A 27,764-nucleotide genomic window follows, 5' to 3' on the forward strand; every position below is an offset into this window, starting at 1 on the left:
GGTCATATGGTAGCTCTATTTTTAGGTTTTTAAGGAATCAAATACTGTTACTTTCTAATGGAGGTGGATCTTGGTAAAAGGAAGGCCATCTTGTTTTAGTGTACACTGCAGTGGATTTGGATGTAAGAGGGAGAATGCAATAGTGGTTTACAGGGACTGGGAGTTGGAGGAGATGTGGAGCTACTGTTCAAAGGTATAAAGTTTCAGGGCTTCCCTGGTGGCGCAGCGGTTGAGAGTCCGCCTGCCGATGCAGGGGACACGGGTTCGTGCCCCGGTCCGGGAGGATCCCACATGCCGCGGAGCGGCTGGGCCCGTGAGCGATGGCTGCTGAGCCTGCGCGTCTGGAGCCTGTGCTCCGCAACCGGAGAGGCCACAACAGTGAGAGGCCCGCGTACCGCAAAAAAAAAAAAAAAAAAAAAAAAAGGTATAAAGTTTCAGTCATGCAGGATGAATATGTTCAGGAGATCTGCTGTCCAACGTGAGCCTATAGTTAACAATACAGTGTTGTACACTTCAAAATTTGAGAGGGTAGATCTCATGTTAAGTGTTCTTACCACACACACACACACACACAAATCAAGGACACGAGGAAACTTTGGGAAGTGTTGGATTTGTCTATTCTCTTGATTTTGGTGATCGTACTGGGTGTGTACATATGTTCAACCTCACATCATTGTACACATTAAATATTTACAGTTCTTTGTATATCAATTATACTTCAACAGAGCTGTTAAAAAGAGAACAGAAAATTTTAAAAGAATAAATAACAGAAAAATAAAAAAAGAAAGGATTTTGGAAACCATCTATAAACAGTTTTTTCAAATGGCCTGTTTGAAGGTAGTTTTAAATGTAATGTGCAAGTAACATTTATTTGTTTTTTTGTGTGGATGTGATTTAAAACCATATTAATCTTTAGAAACTCAAGAGATTCTTTAAGAGGTTGTTCTAGCACTTGTAAATAAAAGCCAGAGGGTAAGCAGGTGAAAAACTTTTTTCCCATAGATATCTGTAGGTCAGATTTAGGTCTCACAATGTTTTGAACTGGTTGTTCAGAGCACTACTACCTATATTTCCAAAGTGACCCCAGAAAACAACCAGGCCACACTCAGAAAAGCAGTGTATCTGTATGTAAGATATCTGAAGAAAAAGAGTGGGCTGTTTCTCACCTGTTTCCATGCCTCTAAATCTAGGGCTCTACAATCTAAAATGATTATTTCTAATTGATATCCATTTTCATTTCATTTCATTTATTAAGTGAAGTGATGTTTGTGGCATGGTGCTATGTAACCTTCAAGGTATTTGCATTCAGTCATTTCTGTTTGTAAAATTTCTGCCCACTGAGATATCAATTGAGAAAGTACTCTGTGCTTCAAATTATATTAGAGTGATATGGTGATGATTAAGATATTCATGATCTTTACCTTTTCTATTGAGGTCTCCTAAAGGAGCATCTAATAAGAGTGCATTGGGGGGCATGGTAAAAGGCTTTTAGTACGAAGTTATATCTGAGCTGAGCTGTGAATAGTGAGGAAAGTAGAATTGATGGAAGTTATTTCTTGGTAGACCAGTCAGATACTTCTTGAGTCTCAGTAAAGCCCAATTAGATCTGCCTACAAATATTAAAGACAGTAAAGTGTGTCCTGCTATTGGTTTTAGTTGATACATTTTTAAAGGATATGGTTTAGTGCTAGAGTTTTGTCTATGCAACGGAATTTTTTTTTTAACTCACCCCACTGGAATATTTTTGCTAGAACTTTGTAAGTGGTAATGATGACCATGAAGGAAAAATAGAGGAATAAGAAGAGAAGTTAAGGGGGAGAAGGAAGAATAAGAGGACAAGGAGAAGAAACCACTGCATTTTCTCATGGAGAATTTTGGCTTCTTCAGGCATGACTTCAGATTATCACCTTTAACTCTCTCAACAGTAAGACATCGTTAAAGAGAATTGGCTGTCAAATTACTTCCCAAATTAAACTGCAGCATAACATATCTCTCTGGGAACTAAAGAAATGAGAGACTTAATTGTTTATGACATTAGAGATTATTTCATCCAAATTTCTCATTTTACATATAATGAAACTAGGGCTGAGAGGGTTTAAATGTCAACTGCCAAATTCCACAGTGGATTTGCAACAAAGTCTAATTGAAAAATAATAGTGGTATTCCACGGAGATATAGTGGTAAAATACAATAAGAGATGAACGCTGAGAAACAGAAAATTTGCAAGTATGTCTGCTTTCATTCTCTACAATTTTTCCAGAAATCACAATGTCTTTAATTTTTTTAATGGTCTTATATTTGCATAATACTTTTCTTTTTCACCTTTTTTCCTATTTGTTTTCCAAAGTAAATTAGAATACAGCTTTCATTCCATGCCCTTTCATATCTTTCCCATCTTTGATCAATGAACCTCAGTCACCCATAAAATTTAGGTAATTTGCTTTAGAAACCATAATGTGGAGCCTATTGGATCTTGTAAATCACTGAATGTCAGTTGAGATGAAGGACATGGAAAACTCAGCTTATTGGTTCAGGTTCTTATATGTAGTGTCACAGTGACTGAAAAAAAAGTGGTTGAAACATAGAAATATTTTAGTGTTAAAGCACTTGTAAAATCGTTTCTCTCTTAAGTTGGCTATAGCCTGAGATATCACCTGACTACCAAACTTAATGCCATGCAACCAAAAAAGAAAAAAAAAAGTCTTAAGATTTTTCACATAAACTAGGTCAAATTCTCGTTTAAGTTATTCTAGAATTATAAAAAAAGATCATGCTTACTAAGGAAAATGATGCTGTCCTGATACTGAGGTTTTGTTTGTTGGTTTTTCTTTTTGCAGTACGCGGGCCTCTCACTGCCATGGCCTCTCCCGCTGCGGAGCACAGGCTCCAGACGCGCAGGCTCAGCGGCCATGGCTCACGGGCCCAGCCGCTCCCCGGCGTGTGGGATCTTCCCGGACCAGGGCACGAACGCGTGTCCCCTGCATCAGCAGGCGGACTCTCAACCACTGCGCCACCAGGGAAGCCCTGTTGGTTTGTTTTTTTAAATGGCCTAAGACTACTAAGATTTTTACATGCCTTGTTTTGTTTAATTCTTATATTGATTTGCGGAAAGTATTTTTATTTTAAATATGTGGAAATTGAGGTTCAGAGACAGAATCACCTTACATTAGGTCACATAGATTCCTTTTGTATTTAACAATAAGTGTCTTGACCTTGGCTATCGTGGCCTACACGATTCTCAGTAAATCTAGCATGACCTAAATTTCCACCTCTGTTCCCAGTCTTTACCATTCTTTCTATGTTTTGGTAACACTGGCTTTCCAGATATCACAGTTTTCCCATTTTATGGTCCTTGCATCTGTTCTTTCCCTTTATCTCTTCATACGGTAAACTTTATCTCTAGTTCAGGTTGTGGTTTTCATGCCATCCCTTCAGAAAGCCTTCTATGAATTTCTCAACTGAAGTAGGTTGGAAATGTTTTCACCATCTCAGCAACTTCTTTTTTAATACTTAACACAATGTATAATTATACATTTGTACTTTTATATCACAATCTCTATGAGGACAGAGATCTTAGAATAGTACCTAGAAGAAGCTAGGTGCTCAAAAAACATGAAGAAATGAACACATTTAAAAATGGGAAAAAATTGATGAAAGGAATTGAAACCAGGGGAGTTTCACAATGCCCATTCTTCCCCTGCCCTGACGCTGTTTTATTTGTTATACTCCATTGCCAACTAAGCTGCACCTATATTTGGGCTCTGAACTCTGTATTCTGAAGCTTATTATGAATTAATTAGACTTATTGGTCAAATAATTCATAGGTTTAGCTTATCTTCCCATCTTGATTGTAACCTGTGTAAGCCACATTTTGTGTCTATCATAGTACAGCTAGATGATTTTTCACCAGTGACACCCTCATATTTTATTGACCAGAACTGGACACAGGAGCCAGTGCAACTATCTGAGGGCCAGGAAGCGAAACCCACCATGTCTCCAGAAAGGAGAAGAAACAGAAATATTTGTGGATATAAGAAAGGACTCCATGGGAAGAATGAAGTAAAAGAGAAAAGAAGAAAAGGAGAAAAAGAAAACAAAAGGAAGAAAAGAGCTAGAAGAGGATAGTGAAAATGTAATTGAGGATTACAATTGTGACAGCTTTTTGGTTGAGTCAACTTGGTTGAGCTAAAGTTCCCCGTAATTCAAACACTAATATAGGTGTTACTGAGAAGAGATTTTCCAGATGTAATTAAAGCCCTTAATCAGTTGACTTTGAGGATATCCTGGATTATCTGGATGGGTCTGGTGGAAAGTTTAAATGCAGGACTGAGGCTTTCGCTAATAGACTTACAAAAATTGCTTTAGTTATAACCAGTTGAATAAAATAAACTGCCTCTCTTCCATGAGGGAGGCACATTGAACAACATTTAAAATTTGTGAAAATTCCCATATTCAATTAAAATCATTGAATGATTGTTAACTGCAAAAAGTTGATGTGGATTGAATCCTTGATCACAGTATTTTATGAAACTAGTCAAATGCAGTATAATTTTCTTTTTTTTAAGTAAAACTACAAATTAGAAAGGAAAGTGTGAGATCCAATCAGGGAAGTTGAGAAGATATTTCTCCCCATTCTCTCAAAAAAAACAAAAGCAAAAGTAAATGGTACACTAAAATAGAGTACCTTCATAAAATTATTAAAAAATACTTAAGGGGCTTCCCTGGTGGCGCAGTGGTTGAGAGTCCGCCTGCCGATGCAGGGGACATGGGTTCGTGCCCCGGTCCGGGAAGATCCCACATGCCGCGGAGCGGCTGGGCCCATAAGCCATGGCCGCTGAGCCTGCGCGTCCGGAGCCTGTGCTCCACAACGGGAGAGGCCACAGCAGTGAGAGGCCCGTGTACCGCAAAAAAAAAAAAAAAAAAAAAAAAAAAAAATATATATATATATATATATACACATACTTAAGGAGGAAGAAAAATAATGTCAGAATAAACACAAGAGATGAAAAAAGGAAGACTAATTGAGAGAAAAAAGTAAGCAGGTGACTAACTCAAGAAAGATTATGTTATTAAACAAAAAAACAATAACAATTTAAAATATATTGACAATAAAATTTGTTTTGAATTTGCAGTTTATAAAATTGAACTTAATCACTCAACTGCAATAGCATTGGATTCAGGAGAACTACAACTCACAAGAAAGTGTTCTAATATCTTTGTATTGTTTGGAAGAATAAAACTTTTTTTTTATTTTTAAACTTTATTTTTAATTAATTAATTAATTTTTTGGCCGTACTGCGGCTTGTGGGATCTTAGTTCCCCAACCAGTGATCAAACCCGGCCCTTGGGAGTGAAAGCTCAGAGTATGAACCACTGGACCACCAGGGAATGTCCAAAAACTGTTTTGTTAAACTATATATGAATTCTGTTAAGCTTACTATTAATTTAAATATATCATTTATGTAAATAGGATGTTAATTTTAAAGGTAATAAAGAGAAAAAATAATAAAATGAAAAAGAAAATACTACATCTAAAGAAAATGTGCATTAATTAGAGGACAATGAAACATCTTTTTCTCAAATGTTTCATTTGGGCTCCCTTCCTTAGCAGAAAGATTGCCTCTTCCTTTGCTCTGTTTCCTTTTGCCCTTTCAGTTTAAATTAAGGTCTACAAGGTGTACCCTGCCAGACTCCATCCCTGGAGCCAGTTTACTTGTCAGTTTGTTTCCTACCAACTCTGTCTTGCTCTTGAGTGAAGCTTAAATGACTAACGTTTAAATCAGTTGGCTTGGATGTCACCAAGTATAAGATACAGACAAGCCCTGCAAATGTAAAATCCTTTTATCTCTTTCTTGAAACACACAGACCCAACCACACAGTATGCATCCTACTGTAAAACCTTTGATAAAATTGCCCACAGGGAAATGACGCCTGGATTTATTAGGTGAGTAACATACCAAAGAAGTGACAGTAGCACCACCATGAGAAGAGCAAATCTTCAGGTTAGGACCATTTGGCAAGGACCAGCTGTGCCTTGGTGTGATGATAAGCTATGTCTTTACAACAGAGTTACATGTCTTGCTGGGTTGTGTGGAGTTTTGTGTCTTCCATAAGCAAGAAGAAAAACAAACTGTATGAAAACTCACCAAAACTCAAGCCTAGATTCCCATTTTTTTTCCTATTCCTGCTGACTCAATATAACACAGCCATCCAAGAATTTTTGCATCAGATTGTCTTTTTTTTAGCTATTTCCTGTCTAGATTTCTGACCAAGTGGTTTCTCCAAGAACAAGTTCTGAAATCTAATCTTTATTTCCTTGACTGTGTACCTTGTTTTAGCCTTACTGTTTAGCTTTGGCCTTTCCAGCCTGGCAGTATCCGTGGTAACAGGAAAGTGATAAAGAATTCTGTAGATAGAGCCAAATCGCTTGGGTTGAGATTTGACCTTTGCAACATCTGAGTTGTGTGTGTAATATTAGGGCAAACACTGAATCTCTTAAATGTCTATTTTTTGTTATCAGAACAGTAGAGAAAAATAATCCAAACCAGAAAAACAATCAGAAAATAGAAAAAGTTTATAGACATGGAGTTCACGAAAGAAAAACTTCAAATGCTCAAATACATAAATTATAGAGTTGAATTTTTCTAGAGATGCAGTTTTATCATATATTATTAGAAATGATAACTATGGTAATATCTAATGTGGGGATGTGAGGGTACAAGAACTTTAATAAATTCTTGTTGTGAATGAAAAATAATTCTTAAAATTTGAAAATAATAGTATTTCTCCAAAGAGATATTTTTAAATGTAGTTTATAGATATATTTGCACATGTGCAATAATATGTAATAAGATGTTGCTTTAAAATTTCATTATATTAGCCAAAATTTTGAGACTATCCTAAATTCATCAGTAGTAGAATAATTAATACATTTATGCTATAATAATACAATCATGCTACATATAGCATATGATGAACTTAATATCTTCCCTAAGCTCTGCAGGTCAAAGAAGAGTTGGGTATTGGCTGAGTTATTTAACTGAGTTAATCATAACTCAATTAAAAAAAAAAGAATTCCTCCTGTGATTCTAATGGGAAGTCAGAGTTGAGACTCATTGGTCAAACTTTTTTTTTTAATAATGGGAAACCATCAATAAATAACGTGAATTGTAAGTATTCACCTTGAGAAATATGTTTGAAAAAGAAACAAAATAAACAGAAAACAATAAAGACATGAGTTTTTCAGAAGTAACATTTGAATATCTCATTTTGCCCTAATAAACTAGTGATCAGATAATTTAAATGACTTAGAGTTTCAGTTCCATTTAAACATTGATATCAATGCAAAGTAAATACATAAATTTTTCCTTGCCTTTGCAGATGGTTAGTATTTCTTCTAAATATTATTATTATTATTATGGTAATTATAATTATTATACAATTAAATATAAAGGTAATTAGAAATATTATGATTACAATATCCTAAAATTAATGAGGTGATCTCACAAACTGATTTTAAGGTGAAAAAGTAAGAGTTACCTTTTAAAAATACTTATTCCTCATGGGAGAGATGTATTAGTATGGGTCAGGGATATATTTCCTGAATAGTTAGAATTTGGGGACAAGTCCAAGACCTGGCAAAAAAGCAAAGTGCACTTGGGAACTGATTCTCTCCTTGAACAAAATACTTTAAATAATTTTTAGGGCAGTATTTCTCAAAGCATGATACTATAAATTACACCTATATTAGTATAATATAATACTTTAAGATGCAGATTCATTGTCTGGCGTGAGATCTAGAGCCAAAATTTCAGAACCATTGCTCTAGTCTGAATCAGGTGGTCTCAGGAGCAGGCTTTGAAAAACATAGCTCTATTTAGGATACATTTTTTAAAATTTATAAACAATTAGCCTATTATGCTCACATGGGAGTTGAATGAATTATTCAGTACAGGGCACCATTTCTGAGTGGGGTTTTAGCTAAGCCCCTGCAGTGTGACTCCTATTCAGAAGTGGTGCTGTGGAAATCTCAGTTCCATTACGTAAGATAGCTGGTGCTTACTGAGTAGGGAGATTAACAGGAGAAAACACCATCTTTTAATCTTTTCTAGACTTCCAGACTCCTGCCACCCAAAATTCATCCTTTCCTGCCAAAATAAAGATAAAGAAGCTTAATTGATGCACAATTCTAATTTTTCTGTGGCTTTGAAAGTTCATATTAGGACTTGGTCCTTGAGTACCTGTTCAATAATCTTTGCAGCTGCTATATTTCTATGTGGATGGTGAGGAATTCCTAAAGTTACAGGACTATTGCAGAAGTAGCTATATAAAAAGTAGGAAAATATTACTGTAGGAAATCATAGTTACAACAGAAAAATCAAACCCAATTTGATTATCATCTTGCTTAGAATTTGTGGAGTACCTTTATATCTGTAATCACTGTTTTTGTAGGTAGGAAATGAATCATACAAGTGTTCAGAAGAAATTAATTTAATTTCTGTTTTTTCACAGTCAAAGCAACTGTGTCTCATATTATTTCCTAAGTCAGTTTTCTACTTTAACCAAGTAAATACCTACTAAGTCCCCAGATATCTCATTTTTATTTGTATTTTCAATATTTTCTTTGCCTTCTTAAATTTGATTTTCAGAATGCAGCGTATTCTACACCTGGGTGCAGCTTCCACTGTATTTTTCCACTAAATTGTTTGTGTTTCCTGGAAGGGATAATCTACAGGAAGAACTTAGCGGGACTTCTTATACACTTCCACTCACAGAGCCAGAAATAGTGATGCAGTGAGTGTAGGAGATTCTATCATAGGGCAAACAAAACTCAATATAAACTGGCATTTTATTTCTGAAAATGAAATTAGGCATATATATTACAAAGACAAAAATATCTCTGCTTTTTATATAAATAATTCTACTTTTAAAAGTTGGAATTAAAGAAATAGTCATAAAGCCTATCAACATTATAATTGCAAAGATGTTCATTCAAATTGATATTTTAATAGAAAGAATAGAAGACCTATAAATATTCAGCATTAAAAACATTTATATAAATTATGGATTATTTATTTTAAAGATTGTATGACTTGTAAAGTTATCCATTTAATAACACTTGAGTACTTGATAATTGCTCCCTACATATTAATAATTATGAGATAGAAAATTATAAATATAATTTATGCTAATCATGTAAAAAGTACATATATGCCTGACACTGTTCTGGGCTCTCAGGATGCCACAAAAACCAAAAATGGACCACTCTACTCTTAGGGCATTTATATTCTAGGAAGATGGAAAGGCAGAGAAATGTTAGGTGTTAGAAATCATCAAATAAAAATACAAATAAAGAATGTAATTTCAGATATGAACAATAAATAGGATAATCTGATAGAGAAAAATTTGTGTACTTTAGAAATGATCAAGTAAACCCTATCTGATACAGGATTTTTAAATTTTTAAAATTAATTTTTAATGAATTTTATTGAAGTGTAATTTGCATATAATAAATTGTATCCTCTTACAGTGTACAATTTGATGATTTACACCTCTGAGATTACCACTACAGTAAAGTTACAGATTAAATGCATCATAAACTTTTCCTTGTGCCTCTTTGAATGCAATTCCTCTGCCCTAAGACCCATTAAACTACTGATTGACTTCTCTTATTATAAATATAATAATATTGCATTGTCTAGAGATTCATACAAGTGGAATCATACAGTGTGTGCATTTATCATGTTGTGGTACATATCAGTGCCTCATTCCTATTTATTGTGGAGTGGTACTCTATCATGTGGCTATAACAGTAAATGTTTGTTCATTCTCTGTTGATTGATCTTTACGTTTTCTCAGTTTAAGAGCACTCTGAATAAAGTTGCTATGAATATTTATGCACAGATCATTGTGTGGGCATACGCTTTCCATTCTCTTGGAGAAATACCTAGGAGAGAAATGATTGGGCTATAATAAATTTGTTGGTATAATTTTTAAAAATAAACTTCTAAACTGTCTTCCAAAGTGGAGGTGTAATTTTACATTTCCTCTAGCAATGTATCAGGGTTCCAGTTACTCCACGTTCTTGTTAACACATGGAATTGTCAGTCCTTTAAATTTTGGCCACTGTTGTCATTTGTCATTTGTGAAATACTGATTTAGATATTTCTCTCCTGTGTTTGTAGTGGTGTGGCATTAATTAGCAATTTCTGACGACCATTGAAACTTAGCTATCATTTTATGTGCTTATGTTTATTTGTCTATGTTCATTTGTGTAGTAACTGTTCACATCTTTTGCCTGCTTTTTAAAAAATTGTGTTAGTTTTTCATATTGAACAGTAACAATTCTTCATATATTCTGGCTACAAGATCTTTGCAGATATATGTATTGCAAACATTTTCTGAGATTGTGCTTTGCAAGTTTTCTTAACAAATCTTTGCCCGTTCTAAATGTTGAGAAAGTCCAATTTTCCTTTTTTTCTCTTTTATGGTTTGTGCTTTTTTGTGTCCTATCTACAAAAATTTTACAGAGCTTTTCTTTCATAATTTATTCTAGAAATTTGATAGTTCTGCCTTTTATATTTAGGTCTATTCTGCCTTTTATGTTTAGGTCTATGATCCATTTCAAGTTAATCTTTTGGTATGTCGTGAGGTAATGTTTGATCAAGTGTATTTCTGCAGTGTCAGTTTTAACTTCTCCTTTTTGTTTTCCATACAAACATCCAATTTTATGTACCATTTGTTGAAAAAGTATTTTATCCCCTTTTAATGGCTTCAACATTACTGTTGACAATCAACTGACTTCATATGTGTGGTTTTAATTCTGGACCTTTTTATCCTCCATTAATCCATACGTCTTATAATTTTATGCTATTGATTCTTGTAGTTCACAGTAAATCCTGAAATCCAATTGTAAAAGTTTCCCATTTTGAAAACTAATCTGGCTACCTTAGGCTGTCTGCCTTTACAGATAAATTTTAGAGTAAGTTTGTCAATTTCTATTTTAAAAACTGCTATATTTTTATGTGGATTGCATCAAATCTATATAGATCAATTTGGGGAAAATTAGCACTTTTACAAAACTGAGTCCTCCAATCTATATTTCTCCAATTATTTAGGTCTTCTTTAATTTTCTTCAGCAATATTTCATATTTTTCTGTGTAGAAATGATGTATATGTTTGTTGCATTTGTCCCTACATACTTTTTGATGCTGTTGTAAATAGGACAAAGTTTGAATTATTTTTCAATTTTTGTTGTTAGCATATGAAATATGGTTTTTAAAACATTAACCATGAGTACTGTACTACTGCTAAATTCAATTATTAATTCTAATTGTTGCTTTGTAATTCCCAGGGTTTTCTACATACATAGTTCTGTCAAGTGTAAAAAGAAACTTTATTTCCTTTGTTCCAAACAGTATGCCCTATTCTTACCTTAATTGCTTATTTACTTTTTATTCTCTTACTTTATTGCACTGATTAGGATCTCCAATAAATGTTGAATAAAAGTGGGTGAGTGAACATTTTTGGCTCTTTCTCAATTTTATGGAATAACGATTAATATTTCATCATACTAAGCATAGTATTTGCCTTAGATTTTCATAGATGACTTTATCACTGAGAAAATTCTCCTCTATTCTTAATTTCCAAAGAGTCATTATTATAAATTAATTTGCAGTTTAATAAATGTTTTTCTACATCAATTAAATTTATCATATGATTGTCTTTATTCTGCTAAGGTGGTGAATTACACTGATACTCAAATATAAAGAAAACTTTACATTCTTTTAAAAAACACTTGGTTATACTATGAAATTCTCTTTTATGTTGTTGAATATGATTCACTTGTAATTTAAAGATTTTTACATCGATTCATACAGGGATATTGGCCTGTACTTTTCTTCTATTTATAATGTCTTTATCAGGTTTTGGTATTAGTTTATCATTTGTGTTATTACTGGGATTATAAAATGAGTTTAGAAGTATTTCATCTTCCTTTACTTTTTGAAGAGAATTGTGTAATATCAGCGTTATTTCTTCAATTCACCAGTGAAACTATTTCGCTTCAGTTTTTCTTTTGGAGAAGATTTTTGCTATAGAGTACAATTTCTTCAATAAATCTTCACATTTTTATTAAATGTCAATTTTGGTAAGTTGTATATACAAAAGAGTTTAGTCATTTCACTTAGGTTGTTGGGATGGTTGGTGTAAAATTCTTCATAACTATTTATTTATTTATTATTATTTTATTTTTATTTTTTGCGGTACGCGGGCCTCTCACTGTTTTGGCCTCTCCCATTGAGGAGCACAGGCTCCGGATGCGCAGGCTCAGCGGCCATGGCGCATGGGCCCAGCCGCTCTGCGGCATGTGGGATCTTCCCAGACCAGGGCACGAACCCATGTCCCCTGCATCAGCAGGCAGACTCTCAACCACTGCGCCACCAGGGAAGCCCACAATTTATCATTATCATTTTAATGTCTGTAATATCTATAGTGATTTTTGAATCACTTCAAAAATTTTTGAATTTATTTTGCCCTTTTGAATTTATTTTGCCCTTATTTTCTAGCTTCTAATATTCTTCTAATCTTAGGTCTGTGATTTTAAGACTTTCTTATCTTCTTGTGTAAGTGTTTACAACTACACCCTCTAAGCACTGCTTGCTTTAAGCATTCAAGACTTGTAATATGTTGTAACTGGATTATTATTCTGTTTGAAATATTATATTATAATTTGTTCTTTGACCCATAAACTTTTCAAAAATGTTTTGCTTAATTTACAAAAAGAATGAGTTTTATGAAATATTTTATAGTTTTTAATTTCAAATTTATTTCTGTTTTGTCACAGGTCATACTCTATGATTACATATCTTTTACAATTATTTGAACTTGTTTTATGGCCAAGATGTGGTCCATCTTGGTGAATTTATAATGTACATATGAAAAAATGTGTATTTTGAAGTTCTTGGGTATAGTGCATCATAAATACCAAATAGTGGTTGAGAATGTTGTGATTATGTATTTCTTTACCAATTTTATTTTGTCTAGTTTTGCTACACTACTAAAAGATTGGTGCTACAATCTATGCTTATTTAATTTAATTAACTTATTTATTTGATTACTGTTATATTTTGCTTAAATTCAGGCTCTCTCTATTATTAAATATATACATAATTATGATTGTCAATTCTTCTTAATGACTTTTTTATCATTATAAAATTTCTCCTTAATCTTAGGTAATACTTCTTATCTGGAAGTCTATTTTATCTAATATTAAAAATCCCACTCCAGTCTTGGGATAAGTACTTGCATGATATAACCTTTTCCATTTATTTATTTTTTAACATAGCTGTATCTTTATATTTAAAATGTGTATCCTGTTAAGAGTATATAGCTGATTCTTACATTTTTGTTCATTCTGAAAATATCTCACTTTTTATTGGAATGTTTATTCCAATTATATTTAGTGTAATTATTGATATGAATCTAGGTCTTCCAATTCATTATTTGTTTTCTGTTTGCCCCTCTATTGTTTTGTTTTGCTTTATTTTGTTGTTTGATATTGTTATGCTTTTGATTCCCTTTCCTGACTTCTTTTCAATAATTTGAATGATTTTTTGAATTCTATATTAATTTATCATTTGATTATTGACTGTATTTCTTATTTTTAATGGTTTTAATTTCACAACCTGTGTAATTCTAGTTAATATTGTACCCCTTAACATAAAATAAAGAAGTCTTGTAAACATATAGGTTCATTTATCCACACCCACCTTTCTTTGTGCTATAGTTTGCAGTTCTCTTGTCTTTAATTGAAGTGAAGTCTGCCCCTTGCAAACATGTTTCAAGGATCAGCCAGAAACTAGGGCAGAGTTTACACACAAAACATGGGCTCTCTTTCTCTGGTTCCTTCTTTCATAAGAGTCTCCCCTCACTTCCTGGCATGTTTAGCTGTGCCAGGATTTATATTCTACCCACTCAGAACTTCAGCCTTTTTGTGCCATATTTCATTTATGGTTTATTGAGTTGGTGATTTTTAGCAGATACCTAAATAACAAGGACAATGGAGTTATGTGTAGGCCCAGAGGAAGAGCAAACAACAAATACAAGGACACATGCAAAAGTCTTATCTAGAATGGAACCAGGCAATTGCAAAGGAAAGAACGAAATCTGGAAGTGACATCAGCAAAATGGTGGCATAGGCACTTCTAGCACCTGTCCCCTCTCCACACACTCAAGAAACATCAATTTGAACAACTATCCATGCACAAAAATACCTTCCCTAGAGCCAAATATTTCAGGTGAGGGATTACAGCACATGGGTGAAGAACAGAAATAAGAAAACATGCAATGGGGAGAGTAGGAAAGATAGATTCACACTAGTCCCATGACCCGTTCACCAAGCACCTCTTCATGGAAGGAGATTGAAGTGAGCACCCAATTTCACCATGGACCCCAGAGCCGGTCTTCCCAGAACCAGACCCACTACAGTGGCCCCAGGTCACTACTATGGCCCCGGGTGGCTCCCACCAACCCAGGCTCTCGGCTCACCACTGCACTGGCCTGCTTCTAAGGCCATGTGCGGCTTCTGTAAAATTGTCTCTACTTGCAGATGATATGATCTTATATATATAAAACCCTAAAGGGGTCATCAAAAATTGTTTAAACTCATAAATGGATACAGTAACGTTTCAGGATACAAAATCAAAATATAAAAATCAATTGTGTTTCTATACACTAACAATGAATTATCTGAAAAAGAAATAAAATACTCTTATTTACAATAGCATCTAAAAGAACAAAATAGGAAGAAATTTAACCAAGAAAGTAATGATCTGTACACTGAAAATTATAAGACACTGATGAAAGAAATTGAAGAAGACACAACTAAATGGAAAGATATTCTGTACTCATGGAGCTGAAGATCTGTTATTGTTAAAATGTCCACACTACCAAAAGCCATCTATAGATTCAATGCAATCCCTATAAGGATTCCAATGACATTTTTCACAGAAATAGAAAAAACAATTCTAAAATTTATATGGAAAAACAGAAGACACCGAGTAGCCAAAGAAATCCTGAGAAACAAGAACAAAACTGGAGGCATCACAATTCCTGATTTCAAACTTTATTACAAAGCTATAGTAATCAAAACAGTATGGTACTGGCATAATAAGACACATAGACTAATGGAACCAAATTAAGGGCCCAGAAATAAACCCACACATATATGGTCAACTAATATTTGAGAAGGAGCCAAGAATACTCAATGGGAAAAAGATAGTCTCTTCAATAAATGCTGTTTGATGATGTTTGGAAAACTGATAGTCACATGCAAAAGAATGAAATTGGACCTCTATCTTTCTCCACTCACAAAAATTAACTTTAACTTGAAATGAATTAAAGACTTAAATGTAAGACCCAAAACTGTAAGAGTACTAGAAGAAAACATCGGGATAAATCTCCTTGGCTTGGTCTTGGCAATGATATTTTGGATAAGATGCCAAAAGCACAGGCAACAAAAGCAAAAATAAACAAGTGGGACTATATCAAACTAAAGGACTCTTTCTGCAGAGGAGAAGAAACAATCAGCCAAATGAAAAGACAACCAACAGAATGGGAAAAAATATTTGAAAACCATCTACTTGATGAGGGGTTAATATCCAAAAGATATAAGGAACTCATACAATTCAACAGAAAAAAAAATCTGATTAAAAATGGAAAAAAGATTTGAATAGACATTTTTTCCAAAGAAGACATACAAATGGCCAACAGGTACATGAAAGGTGCTCAGCATAATTAATCATCAGAGAAATACAAATCAAAACCACAATGAGACATCATCTATTAGAATAGCTATTATCAAAAAGATGAGAAAACAAGTGTTGGTGAGGCTGTAGAGGAAATGTAACCTTTGTGCACTGTTGGTGGGAGTGTAAATTAGTGCAGCAACTGTGGAAAAGAGTATGGAGGCTCCTCAAAAATTTTTAGGTAGAACTGCCCTATGATCCAGCAATTCAACTTCTGGGTATATATCCAAAGCAAATGAAATCATTGTCTTGAAGAGACATCTGCACCCCTATGTTCATAGCAGCATTATTTAGATTAGCTAAGGCATAGAAACAACTTAAGTGTCCATCAATGGATGAATGGATAAAGAAAATATTAATATTATATATATATGTGTGTGTGTATATATGTATGTGTATATATATATATATATATATATATATATATTTATTTATATGGAATGGACTATTTTTCAGCCAAAAAAAGAAGGAAATCCTGACTTTTGAAACAACATGGATGGACCTTGAGGACATTATGTTAAGTGAAATATGTCAGACAGAGAATGACAAATACTGTATTTTCTCATTTATATGTGGAATCTAAAAAAGCCGAACTTATAGAAATAAATAGTGGTAGTTGACAGGGGCAGGGTGGGGACAGGAGGGAATGCATTAGTCAAAGGGTACAAACTTCCAGCTAAAAGATGAATAAGTTCTGGGGATTTAATGTACATCATGCTAACTATAATTAGCAATACTGTATTATATACTTGAAAGTTGTTAAAAGAGTAAATCTTAATGTTATAACACACAAAAATGGTAATTATGTGAGGGGTTGGAGGTATTAACTAACCTTATTTTGGTAATCATTTTGCAATATATATGTGTATCAAATCAACACACTGTACACTTAAATTTGCATATGTTATATGTCAATAACACCTCACTTATGCTGGAAAAAAAAGAGAGAAAGGAAGCCACTGTCTGAATCACAGGTATGTAATTAATTATACACAAATATATATGAAGTTAAAAGATTATAGGGGAAACAGAGTAAAATATCTCAGTGGTGGGTAATTACAGATAATTTAAATTTCTTTTTTATATTTCATATATATATACACACTTGATGTTTAAGTATTGTATTTTAAGTCCTAAAATAATTAAAAGTGAAAAAGCTAATTGACTTTATAACATAGTGTGGTAAAGGTATCTTAAATATTCCTATTCTCAGACCAAACACATCTCAATAATCAACTTTGTCAGTACACAACTCAGTATCTAGACATAATCAGACACTCCTTTATAAGATAGGGTTTCCAGATGTCAAATGTGTTCAAAGGAGAGATGGTTTAAGGATAGAAGAAATATTAAGATGAAGAAGAGAATATTGGACAGGATATGTCTTCAAACTCCTAAAGCCTCCTCTCATTTGGTGATGGTATATGAGTTTATGCAGTTTGCTTCATGGAGCCAGGAAGTTAACATTAAAAACAGATTTGAAGCTCTTTAAGTTCCAGTTTCTTCCAATGAGATTCAGTGGTTCTAATTAACTGGTTCTAATTAACTGAAGAGGCAAGAAGAATATAAAACTATGTCAATGGGGAAAAGATATAGCACACATATAAAACAACTTTATATTCTCCATTATATTGTATTGTAACAATACAATACAAATGTTAGTCTTATACCAACTAATTCTCAATCATCTCTCCCTCCCTTTTCATGTCACTGTCATCATTGTATTATGTAAATTTAAGCACTACTTATATCTATTCATGGCTTCCTTTCCCACATCAACCATAACTAATGGATCACCAAGTCTAACAAATGTTCTCATTTCAGTCCTCTCGTAGATAACTCTACTGTTAATCTCATGGGTCAAGATTCTTTTGAGTCATTTTGCTTAGATTTAGATGTTACACTTATCTACCACAGGACTGATAAATTCTATACAAACTGTCTCTCTAAAGTGCATATCTCATTACTTCATTCTGTTTCTTTATATAATTTGATAGTTTACCATTACCTGGAACTGGTTTTTGCAACTTTTAAAATCTTAGGTTAATAAATGACAAGTGCTTAGCACAATGACTAGCACTTAGTAAATGCTCAACAAATATCAACTCTTTTTTACACAAAATAATTTCCAGACCTCCTCCATATTATACTGATTGTGGTTGCTTCTATTCATTGAGAACATGAGTATTGAGAAAATAAAAATGAAAACTATAATGTAATCTGTAGTGAATCTACATTAATCCCAGGAACATCTATACACATTTGAAAAACAGTAAAATAGATCTGTGTGTGCAACACAGCTCATGGATCATGCTTGGTACACTTACGTGGTAAGTCTGTGTCCACTCCCTACCACTACACTCCTCTACAGCCCAAATTAAAGAATCTTTCTATTGTAGAGCTACGATTTCTTAACATGTTATAATAATTTCTACCCAGCTAAGCTATAATCTTTCAATTCCTCTCTAACCCCATTCACTTTCCATAATATGTAATCTCTAGCTGATTATGCATCACTGATTTGCCTTTTTTTCCCTCCTTCTAAGACTCCACCAAATTTGTGCTTAATGGAACTCATCGCATTGTAGATTTATCATGTGTTTATTTCTCTTTCTCTCTTTATAATATACTAGTGCAGGACTGTGGCTTTTATAATTTCAAATATTATTCCACCATCACATCCTGACACATTTAGAACTTGGTCTACATGGTACATTTAGTACATGGTCCAGATTTCCCACACAGGAATTCTCATACTTAAACATACAGCCTGTGAAAAAAAATCAGTCAAGCAAGTATTAGGAAGAGTAATTAAGTTCCTTACCCATAGAAGCTGTGTATGTAACCATACATAGATAATGTATGTTTATTTTTTAAAGAGTAATTTAAATGTTTTCAGTTTTATTTTCTAATTTGGGCCATTTCTAATGCTCACCTGGACCATTTGTTTCTTTCAGGTGCTAGAGAAACAACTAACATTTACTTTTATGACTAAAACACACATTTGGTGACATATGAAAATGTCATCAAGTGGCAATTTGGATCTGTTTACCAATACGTGTCCAATATCATTTGTTATGGGACTAATGACAATTTTGCCTTTTGCCAAAATTGGGCGTATGCCCTGATCTCAATTGTAGTTGGAAGCAAAAGACTGCAGAAAAATAAAAGTGTCTCTGATGAGACTCAGAAATAATTTATTTCATGTATTTGAATAACTTTACAATTTTAGCTAAGTTCCTACCGCTTATTCTTATTACAAAATGACCGCGTCCATTTGGCATGTTTGTACAACATAATTAATAGCACCTGACCTAGAAGTTTTGTACAGCAGGGCCCTACGTGAATCCCAGCATCAGCCATACATGACATGAACTCAAAATATTGAATGTCCCCATGGAAAAAGCAGACAGAGGCTGACAACACATTTGAAGCGTAATTCCCCTCTGGAGTTCACAGTGAGTCAACAGAGAAGTCATCAGAGGAATGACTATCCTTTGAAATCACTGCAGTGGTTGGGGGATGCTTTCATCATTAAGTAAATTATAAGAAAACAATATATAGATTATATATTCTGAAGATCTTCTTTGAGCAAAGTACTGAGAGGAAATGAGAATATAACCATTCAAAATCCATGTGAGAAGTAGCCTCTGTCCCCGTGGGAATTTCAATCTATGGGTAACTCAGTACCTTACCTTCTATCTTCACTCACTCACTTCTCATTTATCCTTCAATATCTGTAATTCAGTTTTAGCCCCTATGTGATTGTAGACACTGCTACTTGTCTACTTTAATGTCTATTCGGCTCCTTTCCTCAGTATTACTAGAATTTTCATTTTTATCTGACTTACCAGGAAAAATAAAAAGATTATCTTTCTAGGAATGTTTGGGGACAGGAAACAATGAAACATTCTTTTCAGGTTTATGTATTTTCTTTCAAAAATGGCTAGCCAACCTGTAGGTAAGGTAGGTGATGGACTTTGTGGTTTGATACGAAGGACACCTTTGAAATGGTACCCTTACCTAAAATTCCTTTGTGCTTTCTAGACATTCTTTTAAAGTGATTGAAATGTTACCATTATTGATACATTCCACTGACCGTAAAATAAAATGTGTACTCCTTGTCCAAATTCAAATAAATATGTGTTTATTCTTTTTAACTTTTACCAGCAATAACATACAATATCTTATCAAAATAATGGGGAAAAAAACAGATTTTATTAGTGGAATGGAAGAAAATTAAAGATATTCTGACTGTTCCTAATTCAATTGAACAAGATCAATGTTTAACAAAATAAGATCAAAACAGTTTATAACTGTCTTCCTGAATTAGAAATATAATGTCTTGGCTTGTTTATGCACTAAGGAAAGAGTTTAAAATTGCAATTAAATAATATTCCTTTCAAAAATTAAAAAAATCTTTCTTTGCCTAAGCTTTGGGAAATGGAGGTAATAACCGCAATGATGGGGAAGAATCCAGAGGGGTCTCAAAAGAAACAAACAATACTTTAGTCTGAGAACACAGAATCCTAGGAAGGAATGGTTACTGAGGAATCTACTTTCAGTATAATCTTTTGGAACAAGAGGATAAGTCCTCTGTCAGAGTGGTAGAATGAAAGTCCTTCCTATTCAGAGGCAGGATTTCTTTTTATCACATATATTTAAAGAAAGGATTAGCGAAGATGTATTGTGCTGATAATTTTAGGGGCTAAAGAATATATTCATGAATTTAATAATATCCATGGAAGTGGGGGGTAAGACTGGCACTTGAAAACATAAGTGATGAGTAAAAACATAATACATCATCATGAACTAAGTGGACTGCTTTCAGGCACATACAAGATGGAATCAAGCCAGGCACCTGTCCTCACAGATTTAGGCTTAACTCAGGGCATATATATTTTTTCCAGTTAATCCATCTCTTTCATGCTCTTTCAGAGTTTCCAACAGGCATATCCAAACTTTAGTGCTCTTCACTAAGACACACTTCACCCTCAATAATATTAACATTCATATTTTTCTCCGACAGAAAATGGTCATTTGCAAATCACAGAATCTAGAGTGGGAACGAGCTTACAGCACATTTAAAGTGTTTCTGAATTTGAAGTCTGTAAAAACAATTAACATGTGCTCCTTTGGGAGTCTGATGAAAACTATGGACCCTCTTGTTCTGAAAAATACATGTATCTGTGTGCACATATGCACAAACATACAGATACATACCCATTTGATACAACTGTTTTGTTCACAAATTGCCTGAAACCCTTCTACAGACCCTTTGGATTACCAGATTCTCAGAGAACAATTCTAATTGTAGGGAGTTTACAGCCTCTCAAAGTCTTCCTCTACTGCTTCATGCCTGGATAGTCTCAAACAAGCTGCTCTCCTTTATTTCTGCAATTTGAACTTACATTATTAAAATCTAAAATTGTCCTGTAGATTGAAGTTGATTTTTGCCTGCCTTTTGAAAACCTAGTTTCCTCTCTCTTTTTCAACATTTTTAAGATTTTCTTTTGGATTTGGCAGCTATGGCATAGTAGTAACTGCTGTAATTGATAATTTCTTGGAACACAATTTTAGAGAAGAATCTGTCTATCATATTAAACTAGAGAAAGAACAAATTTGAAAATGAGAATCAATTCATAACTTCTGGAGTTCGTTAATTGTAGGAAGTTTTATATTACAAAGGAATGATCATAAGACAGAGAACAGGAAATCAAAGCCTTATTCTTTTTTAAGTTATTTTTTTATTGAAGTAGAGTTGATTTACAATGTTGTGTTAATTTCTGCTGTACAGCAGAGTGATTCAGTTATACGTATAAATATATTCTTTTTCATATTCTTTTCCGTTATGTTTTATCACAGGATATTGAATGTAGTTCCCTGTGCTATTCAGTAGGGCCTTGTTGTTTATCCATTCTAATATATAATAGTTTGCATCTGCCACTCCCAAACTCCCACTCCATCCATCTTCAACCCCTCTCACCCTTGCAACCACAAGTCTGTTCTCTATGTCTGTGAGTCTGTTTCTGTTTCGTAGATAAATTCATTTGTGTCATATTTTAGATTCCACGTATAAGTGATATCATAACAGTATTTGTCTTTCTCTTTCTGATTTACTTCACTTAGTATGATAGTCTCTAGTTCTATCCATGTTGCTGTAAATGGCATTATTTCATTCTTTTTTATGGCTGAGTAGTATTCCATTGTCTATACGTATCACATCTTCTTTATCCATTCATCCGTCGTGGACATTTAGGTTCTTTCTATGTCTCAGCTATTGTGAATAGTGCTGCTATGAACATAGGGGTGAATGTCTCTTTTTGAATTATAGTTTTCTCCTGATATATGCCCAGGAGTGGGATTTCTGGGTCATATGGCAACTCTATTTTTAGTTTTTTGAGGAACCTCCATATTGTCTTTCATAGTGGCTGTACCAACTTATATTCCAGTGTAGGAAGGTTCCTTTTTCTCTACATGCCCTCCAGAATTTATTATTTTAGACTTTTTAAATTATGGCTATTCTGACTGGTGTGAGGTGGTACCTCACTGTAGTTTTGATTTGCATTTCTCTAATAATTAGTGATGTTGAGCATCTTTCCATGTGCCTGTTGGCCATCTGTATGTTCAAAGCCTTATTCTTGATTATACTGTCACACCCTAGCCAAGTATGTCTAGAAGCCCTGGGTTTGAAATATTCTTTCTTTCTCTTTCTTTCTTTCTTTCTTTCTTCCTTTCTTCCTTTCTTCCTTTCTTTCTTTCTTTCTTTCTTTCTTTCTTTCTTTCTTTCTTTCTTTCTTTCTTTCTTTCTTTCTTTCTTTCTTTCTTTCTTTCTTTCTTTCTTTCTTTCTTTCTTTCTTTCTTTCTTTCTTTCTTTCTTTCTTTCTTTTTCTCTCTCTCTTTCCCTCTCTCTTTCTTCCTTTGTCCAGTCTGTGGTAGCAGCCTTAAATATAATATCATACAGAAGCCCAAGATATGAGGTGAAAGTGCATTTTATTAGTATAACTTTATTTTGCATATACTGAATCAACCACTATTTTAGAACATTAATTTCATGAAAATAAATATTTGAAATATTGAATTATGGAATGTATTGTATTTTTATTCACTCTTAGAAGCAATGTCCTTTGAATAAAAGATTTAGCAGAAACTCTGAAGCACTTGGTGAGCCCATAAAGAGGAATGTTCACTCTGTCAAACTGTTTGTGTTATAGTAAGAAGGTGACTATTAAATCAAATAGATCTGAATGTCAAATGTGGCTCTGCCACTTGTAAGTCACGCGAACTTGGACAAGTTATTTAAATTTCTTATTTTTAAATTTTGTGTCTTTGAAATGAAAAAAAATAATACTACCTTTAAGAGTGATGTGAAAGTTAAACAAATCTTAAAAGTAAGCAGCTCAAACTTTAACGCCTAATAGAAAAGCAAAAATTAACATTTCCTTTTTTCTCTGAAAGTCCCTCATATTCCTTGAGTTTAAATTTCACAATACGTGAAATGAATGTGATATACTAGACTTATTCAACCTAACAAGCTCAGAATTCTACAACTAGTTGACTCAACAGCTAATGTGGACTTTTCTACCTGCCTTGTATTACTCACATGTGTGCTACTTCCATTGGCATACGAATATCACTTAGAGACATCAAACAAATCAGGTTCCCATGCATTTTATCAGTGTCTGTAAGTGGCAGGAAGAACTGCAGAGATTGATACTAAAAACTGGACAAAGCTTAGGTTTCTTTAAATATCTCTGTAAAGGAAGAGGTCATTGCAGAATCAGCATGCAGCCCATCTCTCCATCATTATTTCAACAACATTCTGGTAACACATAGCATTACTTACTACAAGGACTCAGTTCCCTTTGGTTAGAATGTGTTCTTGGGCTAATTTTTCTTATGCTGAAAATTAGTTTTGAGCACCAACCTTTGTCAACCATGATTCAGATATCAGCCTGACCTTTAGAGATTTTATAAAGAGTAGTTGCCCAATAGTAGAAACTAAAGAGGAGATCATTCAGCTCTGTCTAAGATATGGTAGAAACTCCTGTGGTTTCAGACCTCTGTGGCCTGAAAACGAGGCTTTCATGTGGGCTTAGCATTCCCTTGGACTGCTGATTCTTTTGGGAATTCTATGTGATTCACTGCCCTGATAGGACATTTCAAGCACTTACCAAAGAGTTGGTACATAATCATAAAATTAATTTAAGTATCATTATTGTTCCTTACCTCTGCTCAATTTCAAGATGAGGAAGACTTAATGGGAATACAGCGTAGAATGGGAGAGGAGCAGTTATCAACACCTTAAACTTCATTGGAATAGAGGTCACTTATAACCCAGAACCAAGTTGTCATTAGCAGAATTACTCTGTATTTTAGGCTAAGTATGGAAGATGAGAAAATATGCACCACCAAAATCAGGCCCAAGAAATTCTTGACATTCTAGGTGAAGCAGAGATAGAGGATGAGAGTGAGAGAGAGAGGGAGGTGGTGGTGGAAATTAACAGTAGAAACTTAGTATTGCATGGCCTTGGGAAAGTCAACCTGTTGAAATACAAATGAATATTTATTGATTTATTTATAATCTGTTAAGTAAGTAAATTTGAGACATAACCCGTGAGTTCTGTTTCTGTTTTCTCATTCTGCTCAGCTTCACCCTGTTTTAAGGCTCTACTCTGCTGATTATTTAGAAATTATTTCTTTCTTCTAGCTAAAAATTATTCTCTTTTATGTTTTGTGTCTATGAGGAGCAACATGGACAATGCATTATACTAGAAAGAGAGGTAGATTTGTAATCAAGAGATATTATTTTCTCTCCTCCAGCTTGGCCATCAGCATGCACATTGTATAGTCTGGTGGGTTCTAGTTTTCCCACATGAGGAAAAAGTTCAACCCTCCAAAAGCTACCTCATCAAAGCATCATTTTGCTAAAAATCTAACTTGATGGATGTAGTAATCTACATTCATACATAAAATCTTCTTTGATGATGATTTGTATTTTCATAGATATAAAATCTTATTATCTAAAGGATGTTCTTGAATATATTGAATCAATATCAGCTTATAAAAAACATTTTTAAGGGCTGTTCAACTTGTCAAACCTGAAGATTACTGAATGACTTAGTTTTTCTCTTCAATTTTATTTTCTTATTATTATAACTGAAATTTCATTTCACACGTGATGCCATTTTATATTGATTTTTAAAAAATCTTTTTAAACTTGTTTACAGTTTTCCCAACACTTTGGCATTTTTTAAGATTCTTTCCAAATTTTGCTGATTGAAAATTTTTCCATATTTTCCTCTTTACTTACAGAAAAAAACTTGTTCATTTTAACTAAAAATACAAGGTTTAATATTAATCTGGATGGTTTTAACTGTGTTTTAAGATTTTTGCAAAGGGTCATTAGGCTGGTTTTTATTTTGCTGTCACAACAGCTAATTAAGAACACTTTTCTGCCCAGCTCTCTACTGATGGATCTTGAAAACTGGTGCAGAGCGAGGGGCCCCTCTGCTGGAGAAAAGAAAGACAAGAGATTCAATGAAAAACACTGTCTGTCTGGCTTTTCAATCCCTGAGAAGCTTTGGTACAGAGAAGGAAGGGAGGCTGGTGGCAGGAGGAAGAGTCAAGGCATTTATATCCTCAGATAAAAGCCCCACACCTCTCACTTTAGCCTTGCCAATCTATCTTACCTGAATTGACTTTAGAATCAGACTAAAGTATACATTTGAGTAAACTTGAATTAAATGAACTGATTGTTTGGCTAAATGATCCTTTGGGCAATGGACCTCTCAGCAAATCAGTCTCAGAATATTAATTTTGGTCACAAAATAAAAAGTTCTCTAATACTTAAAATTTTTATGGCTGAAATCAGCATCCCTCTAAGAATATATCTTATGTTTTCTAAAGTAGTAATTTCATGACCTTTTCTCATTAATTTATTTATGCATTCAGCAAAAAGTTCCTGAGTACCTATCATGTGCCAGTTATTATTTTGGGTGCTGGAATGCATTTTAAGATATTTACAAAAGCATTTTAATATTGCAGGTAACAAGGCAGAAATCAGCATAAAGTACAGAAAAAGGAAAAAAAGATGGTATTAGTCATATCCACTGTCTCAATAGAAGTGGGAATTTTAGGAGGTATGATAATGTCTGGAAAAAGTTTCACAGAAGAGACGCCTTTTGACATTATTATTATTATTATTTTTGCCAGTTGAAGTTGTAAAAGCAGATTCAAGAGGAAAGGGCACAAAGGATAAGGAAATACACAATATGTAGATATTTATATCTAATATCTTTTTTAATGTTACTTGAATTTCAAAATTCCTCAAGGGGCAGAGTGCAAGGCTGATGTGAGAAAATAGACTAGAGAGGAAGGCAGTAGCCCAATTACGAAGAATCATGAGCAGCTATGCAGGGGTTTAGGTGGGAGAAGTCTAATAAACAATTTTGACCATAGGAATGCAATATTTTCAGAATTGTGGTAGAATATTGGAGTGCACTAGGGTAAAATTTTTGGCAGGGACCAGTAAAAGTAGTATTGTGTTAGATCATCATGACCTAATGGGGTCACCCCTGATGAGCCTAGGGATGAACTTGGTAGTCATCAGGGATGAACTAATGCAATAGCTTTCATGTTGCCATGTGCAAACTGATGAGAGAGATATTTAGGAGGTGTTCAAAGATGACACTTGGTTTATAACATGGTCCAACATCACAAGGAAAGGAAAATAAAAACAGTAGCAAGTTTTATGGGGAAGAAACCCTTTCTAACTTGGTTATGTTCATTATAAAGGTCTGGGATATACTGACAAAGTCTATGTACTATTCATTGGGTACTGACCTAGTTATAGAATTGTCTCAGACTTTCAGCATTCAGCTGTGATTATTGAACACAATCACATTCTTTGAAGATATAGACTTTCAGGTAACTGTCTGCATTACATACTTTTACTGCTTATTTTTATTCCTGCCTCTTGTATATTCTTGATAAGAAGGAAAAGAGAGGCAGATCCTAGCTAGAAGATAAATCCTCCCAGTATTAGAAATCTTGTATTATGCTAACAGAGGGGAAGAAGATTAGGTGTTCAACTCAGTAGCCTATGAACCCCCTAGGCTAATAGAATAATTACTTCTGGTCAAAAGAGAATCTTCACTTCCAAGCAGATCCCAAGATATTCCAACAGATGAAACCAGTGAGTTGAGCAGGGTTGACCTTTTCCTCAAAAAAAACTGTTTGTATTCATGGTTTTTGTCAGTCACCACCAGATGTGTCTAGTTGAATCTCTCTCCACCCCATTCTTAACACCATTACTTTTACACACATTCCTATGTCATTAAAACCAGTCATTTTACTATTTTTAGAGTTCTACTAATTTAGTCAGTAGTCTCATGACCTTCTGCAGGGAGATTAATAAACAAGTGAGAGCAAAGTGTACTAGTTAGTGTACAGAATATGATGATATAAAACAAAAAGTCACTAAAATAATTACTCACACAAGATAGAGGTTTTATCTAACACTCTTCTAACAGCCCCAGATTGGCAGGGACCCATGGTGGGCAGGCAACTCTGCCCTATAAGGGTATCCAGGGTTCCAAGTTAATTCTATCTATGTTGCTCCATCACTCTTTGGGATTTTGACATTGTCTTCATAATTGAATCCACCACCTTATCACCCCATGTTAATGTTCCAGTATTATGGAATTAAGTTATTAAAAATGAGAGAGGAAAGGGAGGTACCAGAGGAAACGAACACGGATTATATTTCCGAGAATGTGTAAGTAGAACTGTCTAGTGGCCAGTATTTCACATTAAAAAAAATGCATATCTAATATCTTTTTTAATGTTACTTGAATTTCAAAATAAATAAATTATCATACAAAAACTTGAAGAGAGAATATAAGATGATTACGTGGACATGTGTAAAGAGAGCTGGGGATTGAATTAAGTAAAATG

This window comes from Lagenorhynchus albirostris, chromosome 17 (genome assembly GCF_949774975.1).
Source record: "Lagenorhynchus albirostris chromosome 17, mLagAlb1.1, whole genome shotgun sequence".
Classification (NCBI taxonomy): domain Eukaryota; kingdom Metazoa; phylum Chordata; class Mammalia; order Artiodactyla; family Delphinidae; genus Lagenorhynchus; species Lagenorhynchus albirostris.